Source organism: Gavialis gangeticus, unplaced genomic scaffold (genome assembly GCF_001723915.1).
Source record: "Gavialis gangeticus isolate Ggan-Ray unplaced genomic scaffold, GavGan_comp1, whole genome shotgun sequence".
Taxonomy (NCBI): Eukaryota; Metazoa; Chordata; order Crocodylia; family Gavialidae; genus Gavialis; species Gavialis gangeticus.
This window is the reverse complement of record NW_017729034.1, coordinates 42,932,092-42,941,164: the sequence shown is the minus strand read 5'-3', so window position 1 is coordinate 42,941,164 and position 9,073 is coordinate 42,932,092. Positions and strand designations below refer to the sequence as shown.

At 39.6% G+C, this 9,073-nt stretch overlaps 1 protein-coding gene across 1 annotated transcript in view; it reads right to left on the bottom strand.

Moving 5' to 3' along the window:
* Positions 1–9,073, bottom strand: part of AKT3 (AKT serine/threonine kinase 3) — a 327,132-nt gene that overhangs the window by 13,161 nt on the left and 304,898 nt on the right. The window lies entirely within an intron of this gene.

Sequence of the window (9,073 nt, the reverse complement as noted above, 5' to 3'; positions counted from 1 at the left end):
TTCTCCTAGATGGTTAATAATCATGAAAATAAGGAATCTGTGTGAGAATAATATCACAACATTATCTGAATTTAATCGAAAGGTATTTCTTAAGAGTGAGCAGTGCTCCCACATATGTTGGCTCTATCAGGTTTTAGAAAGCTGCCCAGTTCTGAGTAAATGCACTTTATAACCTTATTGAACTCCATCTCCATTTCCGCCCTGCCCTTAACTGCTAATGTGCACTCTCCTGATTGCAGAATGCTGATTTCATACCCAATTTCGTTTCTGAATGGACTCTAAGGAGATTTCATTAATCAGCTAAACAGTTCTTGAGAATAATATGAATGAAGATCTTGCATACCTCATTAAATGCCCCGAGTCTCCTACAATCACATGCTAGAAATGATCAGAACTTGGGTCAAGGAGGTCAGGATAGAAGTTACAACTATTGCATGGTAGACGCACAAAGTACTCTACATCCCTTTCTGCAGCGCAACCATCTCCAACTGAAGAGATGGTCAGGGCACTAGAGTGCTGTCAAAATGGTGGATCCCACTCTAAGATAACCCTGGGTGGATGTGGTATCAGACTTCAGCGCTGTAGGTTAGAGTGCCATAACAAACATCTGGACCACATCCCATCCTGACTCTCAGTAGTTTGCATTCCACAGGCAACCCATAGGGCTTTACAGCACCCCACCCACCACTCCCAGGCAGTGCTCTAGCCTAGGCCAGAACTCATGTGGTCTGCCTGACCACTGGGCCGGCCCTGACCCCAGGCTGTGAATGACAAGAGTCAGTGAAGCCTCCGTTCCCCAGGTCCACCTGCGTCCTCCCTCCAGGTAGCACAGATATAGCTACACAAAGAAAACTGCTTATTACTGAATTTAATCTTATTGCGCATTGTCATGGGTACAGGTGAGCAAGTGCTGAATGTGGGTCTGTGGCTACTTTGTCTATGCTCACAGTTAACCTGTCTTAAGAACTGATTTATCTGCACTGATTTCTAGCAATGGGCAAGTTCCCTAATGGAAATAAAAAATGTACTTGAACCTGTCCAAAATCTACTTTAGCACACCTACGCATACTAATATATAGCATCACTACCTTCCAATTTGTCTGGGGAAACTGAACGCATGTGTAAAGGTAGATTACAATTTATTTTGTATTTATTTCTTTTTAAATATCATCTCAATATATAGTTTATACACCTGAGCAAGGTAGAAAGGTGGGATGACTTGTGGTGGCAGATATGGAGAGGTATGAGATTTTAAAAGGAAGAAGATTATGAAGGAGGTCTGAGGCAAGTGTATCACGCAGTCCTTCAACCACATGCAAGTTGCCAAAATGTAGTAACACTTAAATCTGAAAAGGGAGTAATTTTTCCTTGATTTCAAGTGGACCTGGACTGGGCCTTTGTACTGTACTGTTTACTCTATAAGGTACATCTCTAGCCTGCCCTTGTTTTGTTTCCTTGCAATGAATTAGAGACATTGCCTGAGCTGGGTAATAATCATTAAGAACAGTTACAAGTATGCAAAAATTCTACAGTTTGGGGGAAGGGAGAGAGGGAAGACAACACATTCAAGGAAGAATGAAGCCAACAAAGGCTTATCAGGTGAAGCTGCTGAGCTCTATACACCTGTAAAGAAATTAAGAATAAGAGCCAATTATGTGTGTGACTTTAAATTAGGAAGCAGAATCTTGCCTGAAATATTTTTACATCACTCTACTTTCTTCAGCTGAAGGCTTCTGTGGGGGAAAAAAGTAACCAAAATGTAAACTTTTTCTTGTTTTCAGTATCTACAATCCATAATATCTAGTCTCTCAATCTTCCATTCTCCAAAGTGATTTCAGATGCGGTAAGTGGATGCTTACCCTCAGAAGTATTTTGTAATTTCCGGATACAGCGTCTTGTTCAAAACAAGTCTGTGTTTGCCTGAGACTTAGGTTAGTTCTCAACTCTGAACCAAAATCTCTCTGGATTTGCGTAGTTCATTCAAAAACTACTTTACATATAGAAGGGATAAAGCCTTAAATGTGAAATTTCGATTTAGGTGCACGGGGGAGTGTTTGCATTAGAGTCTTGAATCTGAACCTGGCATATGGTTTTGATTCCAGCACTAGAATAGTTCTGTTTATGTCTATTTTTGAAGGGTTACAGATCCAGATGATAGAAAGTAATGAGGAGATGATTTCTCCTTATCTCTGCCTCAGACCTCCCTCTATATTTTTCTTCTCTTTAAAATCTCATACCTCTCGATATCTGCCACCACAAGTCATCCCACCTTTCTACCTTGCTCAGGTTTATAAACTATATATCGAGATGTATTTATTTCTTTTTAAATAACAAAATAAATTGTAATAATGTAAAACAGCCATTTCAAAGTGTGGTGCCTTGTGCCTCCTCCCTGGTGACATCTGTATTTAGAAGTCCTCCTCAAAACAAGCACTTTATAAAGTGCCAGTTAAGGAATGGAGGAAAAAAAGTAAAAGTGAACTGGCCTTTAAACAAGCCCTGCACCTCGTCAACCTCATCCCCTGAGGCAAACTTCCCATGGCCCAAGGCACACTGAACAGATCCAGACCATGCCAGGACAAGAAATATAAAATTTGCCAACACCTCTCCACCAGTCCCATGATAACTACACCCCACAACAGAACCATCAACATTCCTGGATCTTACACCTGCACATACAAAAATGTAATATCTCATCTAGTGCACTAAATGCCACAATGGAAAATACATAGGAGAAACCAAACAACAACTGTGTACCAGAATGAAGGCATACCAAAAATCTAGCAAAGACAAAAACACCCAGGTACCTATGGGTGCACATTTCTCACAAGATAACCACTTTCACGCCGATCTGTCAGTTCTAATACTCAAAGGGAACTTACAAAACACCTTTCATAGACGAGCCTACAAACTTCACTTCATAAATCTCGATACAAAAAATGATAGACTAAATACAGGCAGTCCTTGAGTTACAACGTTTCACACTTACAACATTTATAAATTGACACCCTGTTTCAACTTTCTGACAGTTTCCACTTTACAATGTTTGATCCAATGTGACACCACACCAGTGAAAAAGTTTGCTGCATTGCCCATCTCCCTGGAGAATATCTGTCCAAACTTCCTTGGACACTTTCTTTAAGAAAGCAGACAAAACTCCAGAAGAACCCCCCCGCCCCCACACACACCTTTTTTGTGGAGGGAAGGCTCCTGCAATGTTCTTCATTCTCATTCAGTTCAGACTGACTCCTCATCACTGATCAGATAACTAGCAGATGATCAACTAGGTAGTTTGGTGTGTGGGGGGAAGTGGTTGAGGGAAACATTGAAATTCCAAGTCAGGGCGAGCAGAGAGACATCCTGTAATCCTAAGGCATCAAGTAGGCCACAAACCCTTGAATTTTACAGCCCAGGTATGGTGTGTGGCATTGTCAGAATCACAGGGTGTCAACTGAAAGCTCCTGGACAATTCAAGGTCCTGGAGGTGAACTTAGCAGCCAAGCCCAAGTGAAGTAGGAGCAGAGGCCCCAAACCCATGAAGTAAGAGCAAGTCCCACACACTGGGAACTGCTCCCTCGTGTGTCTGCCACTGCTTCCATCCATCCATCCAAACTTCCACCCACCCCCTTGCAGCCAGATCCTTACCCATTCACAGACACTAAGAGCACAATGGGCACTGCCATAGACCATGGACAAACCCAGTCCCTGAACTGCCACTTGCATCCAACAGCCAAATGTGAAATTCAGGGAAATAAAGGATCTTACCACCATCTGTGGCAAAGAGGACATCCAGCGTCAGCCCCAGATAGGGCACTGAATCAGAGATGTCTTCAAGCACATCACCCAGGAGATGCAGGTGAGGGGTCACAACAGTGACGAGAAGCAGTGCCTCACCAAGACCATGGTGATTAGGAGACATTACCACCACGTGTTGGATACTAAGAAGCACTCTGTGAATCAGAAGCAAAGCATGCCATTCTACAAGGAACTGTCCCGTTTCCTCACCAAGATGAAGGCAGATGCCCTACCCTCCACCACACTCACAGGACCAGGGGTATTCTGGAAGAGTTTCTTACACAGACCCCACCAGCAGAGGATAAGACTAAAAGATGTCACACAACACTGTTCCCCACACAGGGGCTCCGACTGTTCTGGACCAAGTCCTATGACACATCTCTGCACCCCTCCCAGAGGCATGGATCACATGTCAACCCCCTCAATACCAGCAAAGTGGCTGCTGCCCTGGCATGACCCACAGGACCCATGACCAGTTCTCCCAAAACTTCTCCTCATGAGTCACACCATGCATGAAGATACCATGCAACCCGTGATGACACGGTTTGCTCCAGCTCCAGTCAACCACGATGGGGACTTAGGCCCAAGGGGAGATGGAGTGTCCCAGAGAGCAAGAAGAAAGAAGGGTCAACAGGGGGAGTTGAGGAGTTTACAGGCCACCCCCTGTGGTCATAGCTCTCAGGCCATTATGGCCAAGCAGCCCACAAAGCAGTTGGAGCCAGGGTGGGGGAAGGAATGCTAGGGCATAGGGAAAGGATGAATCACCCACTTTCCCCACACCCCCACCTTCCTCTGCTGTGTTCATTGGGCCTGAATAACTGTTTTTCCCGTAGCTGTTCTGTAATTTAGAAGACAACTTTAACAAGTCGACTTAACTAACTCAACTCACTAGCATGAAAAGAATCTCTTCAAAACCCTGGAGAAATTGTTCCTTGCTTGCTCCAGATGCAGGAATAGTATAGAAATTACACAAAGATGCAGGAATAGTATAGAAATTACACATCAGTAAAGTGAAAGCGTCTATGTTTAATATATTTAAGCTAGAAACATGTTGTAATATATAATTATTCTAGTTAGCATATTAATCCTTTTCTATGTATGTCCATTTCTAATTTTCTCATTCACAAAGCTGACCTTTAAACATCTAGTTCACATATGGCTTGACTGTACATTTGCAATCTGCCCTGAGGAAGGAGCAACAAGAAACATCACTTCCCAGAAACATTTTGTTAAAGAATAAAAAGCTGTACTGGCTGAATGGTACTGTGGAAGACCAGGTTGGGGGGAGGGCACGTAGCAGAGCCAACAAATACCTCTTAAAAACCAATCTGTTTAAAATAGTCTCCTCCATCATTTATCTACGCAGTTTCGGGTTCAGGCAGTAAGGGCTCCTATACACATGCATCAAGGCTGCTCTGATGCACTGTAATTACAGCGCATCAGAGCAGACTTGATTGATCAAGTCTGCTGGAGCATGGTAATTACTGCACTCCAACATCACAGGTATCAGCATCTCCACGCTGAAAATGGCGGCACTGTTTGATGAGCTTTAGTTAAAGCACCCCTGCCACCGTTTTTCAACAAGGGAATATTGGTATGTGTGACAGTCTGGGCACTTTATTTAGATCAGCTCTCAGAGCCACTCTAATTAACACCCCACCCAGCATTTGTATAAATGCCCTAAGGTTTTGGAGTTTTAATTGTTACCCCAGAAGGTAACAGTGACACCTATCACAGAATAAGAGCAGCAGTCCCCTGCCCTAATTTTAATATCAACTTTGCCCTACATTTCTGAGGGAGAAAGATAAATCTATGGGCCAAAAATTAAAAATGGATGCATGCTTACTATGGAGTATTCATCTGTACTATCTTAATGATTTGGGAATGGTAAAACATTTTTTAAATATTTTATTCCTAACAAGCACCTCTGCTCAAATTAAAACGTAAATTGTTCCATAATAACATAATTTAATAAGAGCCTTTTGATGATATTTGCTCATTTTCAATTGAAACAAATATTTCAAATTAGCAGTTCAATTTTCAAACATATGAATATTCTCCTTCACATATCACAGACCAAATCCAGATCCCTTGAACATGAAAGAGTTCTAATGTTGGTTTTCACAGAGATCAGTATTTAGCTATTTGTGTCTCCTTGGTTTTTTAACTTGATCACCAAACAACTTACTGTTCATTTACTCCATAACAGAAAATAAAATTACAAGTCAATGCTTCAGCAAAAATACTGATATACTATAGTCTATAATGTGCTTGATATGCAGCTTTATGATTTATAACAGACTTTTATAAAATGCAAAATGTAAACTTCTTTTAGTAGTATTTTTTGCAGTAATTAGAGTCTTTGTTAAATTACCATATAGCCAATGCACTTTTTAAAAAGTTCCTCAGTACCGCCCTCCAACCAGCTCTTCTTTGAAGGGTGAAGAAAACTTAGTATCTCGATCCTCAACAAGAAAAAACTTCACAATCCACAAATAGAATCGTTCTCAAAAGGAAGCACATTTACACTGCATAACCAGAATGACACAGTAACTATTTTCTATATCTAGCCATACGTTGGGAAATATTTTTTGAGTAACATATCCAGACAGATGTCTAATGGACAAAGCTTCTACTTTATTTTCTAAACAGTTTTTTACCCTGCTGTGGAAATGAAAGGAATGATCCTAAGCAAGCTCGAGTCCATGAATGGCACGTGAAAACAGACCTCAAACACAAGTGAATTCCTGTTTCAACTCTAACTCCTAAAAATTGTATCCAGATCTTTTCATATTTGTATCTACCCAAAATATGTTTTTACTGAATTTGTGCTAGTTGGCAGAAGATAATACAGTCTATGGTACTGAGGAACACAGAAATATAAGAGTATCACATATCAGGTTCCTGTATCTTTTTAGTCACTGGATCAAATTCTGCTAGCAGTTATACCTACGTAACCCTTTCATTCCTCAACACAAAATTATAATTGGAGAGTTCCATCTGTTTCTCTCTTTATCACATTTTATCCTTCTGGGTTACATGCCTCATCTATATAGCTATATTTTATTTGACCAGAATTTTCACACACTATTGAAACAATTAAAATTGTCTTTTAGCAACACATTTTAAAAGGTGTTATATATGCAATTATAATTTTACTAAACAAATATGATTTTCATTTACATTTTCTTGAATGGAAAATACTATATAAAAATAACAAAGGATTTGTAATTATTCATATTCATCTTATTAAGAGCAAAATATTATCCTGAACTTGTAGACAGAAATAAATTAATCCCCCAAATATAAATGACACTATATTTAACTGAAAAAACCTAAGGATTATATACATTCCTTCATTTTTATAAAAAAAAACAACTTTTTCCCCCACAGTATTTATGCCCCTTCTCCCAAATTCTACCTACAACACAGTCAATATAAAAAAAAGAGAACAAAAAAAACCCACATGATTAGTAAATCAAAAGTAGTTGCAAGGCAACCTGGCCTTCATAACAAAGGATATTCCAAAGCAAATTATCCCCATAAAACATTCCAGAGCTTGTCATTCTTGTCATTTTAAATTTCTATAGTTTCAAAAGTAAATCTTTGAAAAAATAGTAATAATGGTATGAAATCAAATGACTTGCTCTACCCAAAATCTAAATGCCACTATTATATTACTCTTTTTCAAGAAGCTGTTACAATGTTCAAAAAAGTAGGTAAATCAACATAGAATTAAATATGTAAATGAAAGTTCTATTAATCAGCAGACCACATGCTATATTAACAATCTCAGTACTACAACTGGAAGGGAGTTTTTGGTCAAACATCGTCGTAAGGTAATGCTGAATCAGGAAAAGATCTAGTTTGGGTGGGAATATACAAATTTTAATGTATTTTTTCCATTTTTCTTGGGTCTATGATAGATTTGAGAGAAAGAAAGACTAGCCCACTCCTAAATAGCCAGAGAAAGGTTTCAGTGGCAGCAAAACTTTAATTGGGAAAAGTTTCCCAGGTTCTAGATGAAAAAGATGGAGACAATCTCCCAAATCAGAACAGTCAAAACTAGACATTCCCTGGTGGTCAGGACACCCACCTAAGAAGTGGGAGATCCAAGTGCCCTAATCATCATGTTACACAGTTTACCTCTCAATTCCTCCCATTGGAGCTGTTTCCAGTCAATAAATAAGTATGTGTTCACTGGGCCAGAGGTTAGACTGACTCTACAGCCCACTAATTAGGAAACCCAGGTTCAAGCTAAATAATTATTTTAAGCAAAGCAAAGGTATAAGAAGAGAAACTGAAGGATATGCACCCCCATTAGAAGCATTTCCCACCCAGCTCTACTCAGTAAAAGACAGTTCTCTAATAATGGGAACAGAGTTAACGCATTATGTGGGAGGCTGTGTCCTGAACTGAGCTGGGCCTCCCTCATGTTCTAACCACTATGGTCCCATAATAATTTCTATTGAACAACACAAGATGACAGAGGCCAGATGAAGTAAGTGATAAAAATAAATAGCAATGCATGGCTCTTGTAAGTAAAAGAAAAAAAGCAAGGTTCTTCTACAGGTTTTTCTATAAAATTACACTACATTAACAAGCGTCAAGGCCAAAGTGAACTGAAGTCAACTGTTAACAGAAGTGTTCCCACTAACTTCAGTGCACTTTGCATCAGGCCTCACATACCTTTTCTGTTTAAACCAATAGTGGTTATTAAAACACTTCAGAATATTCCTTACCGAGTGCAAAAGCAGAGAGCTGCATGATCTTAAGGGAGCCAAAAAATAACAACAGAAGATGATCGTTTGCCATAAGTATTGTTAAAACAAACATTATCAATTACAGGGACATTTCATAATGGAAGGAAACAGTGTTGTCGGATTCCATCCTGAGTAGACAGACGGTTTTACATTAAGCATTTAGATGTCTATCAGTAACATCAAATGAGTCAGTTGATGAAACTAGAAATTATGCCAACATTCCAGATAGTTGGGGAAATAAAACAAGAAAATACACAAAGCTCCAAGGCTGTAACCGGAAGGGAGGGCCTCAATACAAAATAACTTTGTTGATGTATTTGGACTAATTTTATACAACTTTACATAGTATTATTCATATTCAACATCTTCCAAAGCAAGAGCAGACGCTCATAGTATAATGGCTATATAGGAAAACATGACAGCAATTATGACAACACCAGCAGCTTGTGTGGCTACTTAATAGATAGGTATTTACTTACACCAATACAAAGTGCCTCTTCCCACCTACCCCCCAC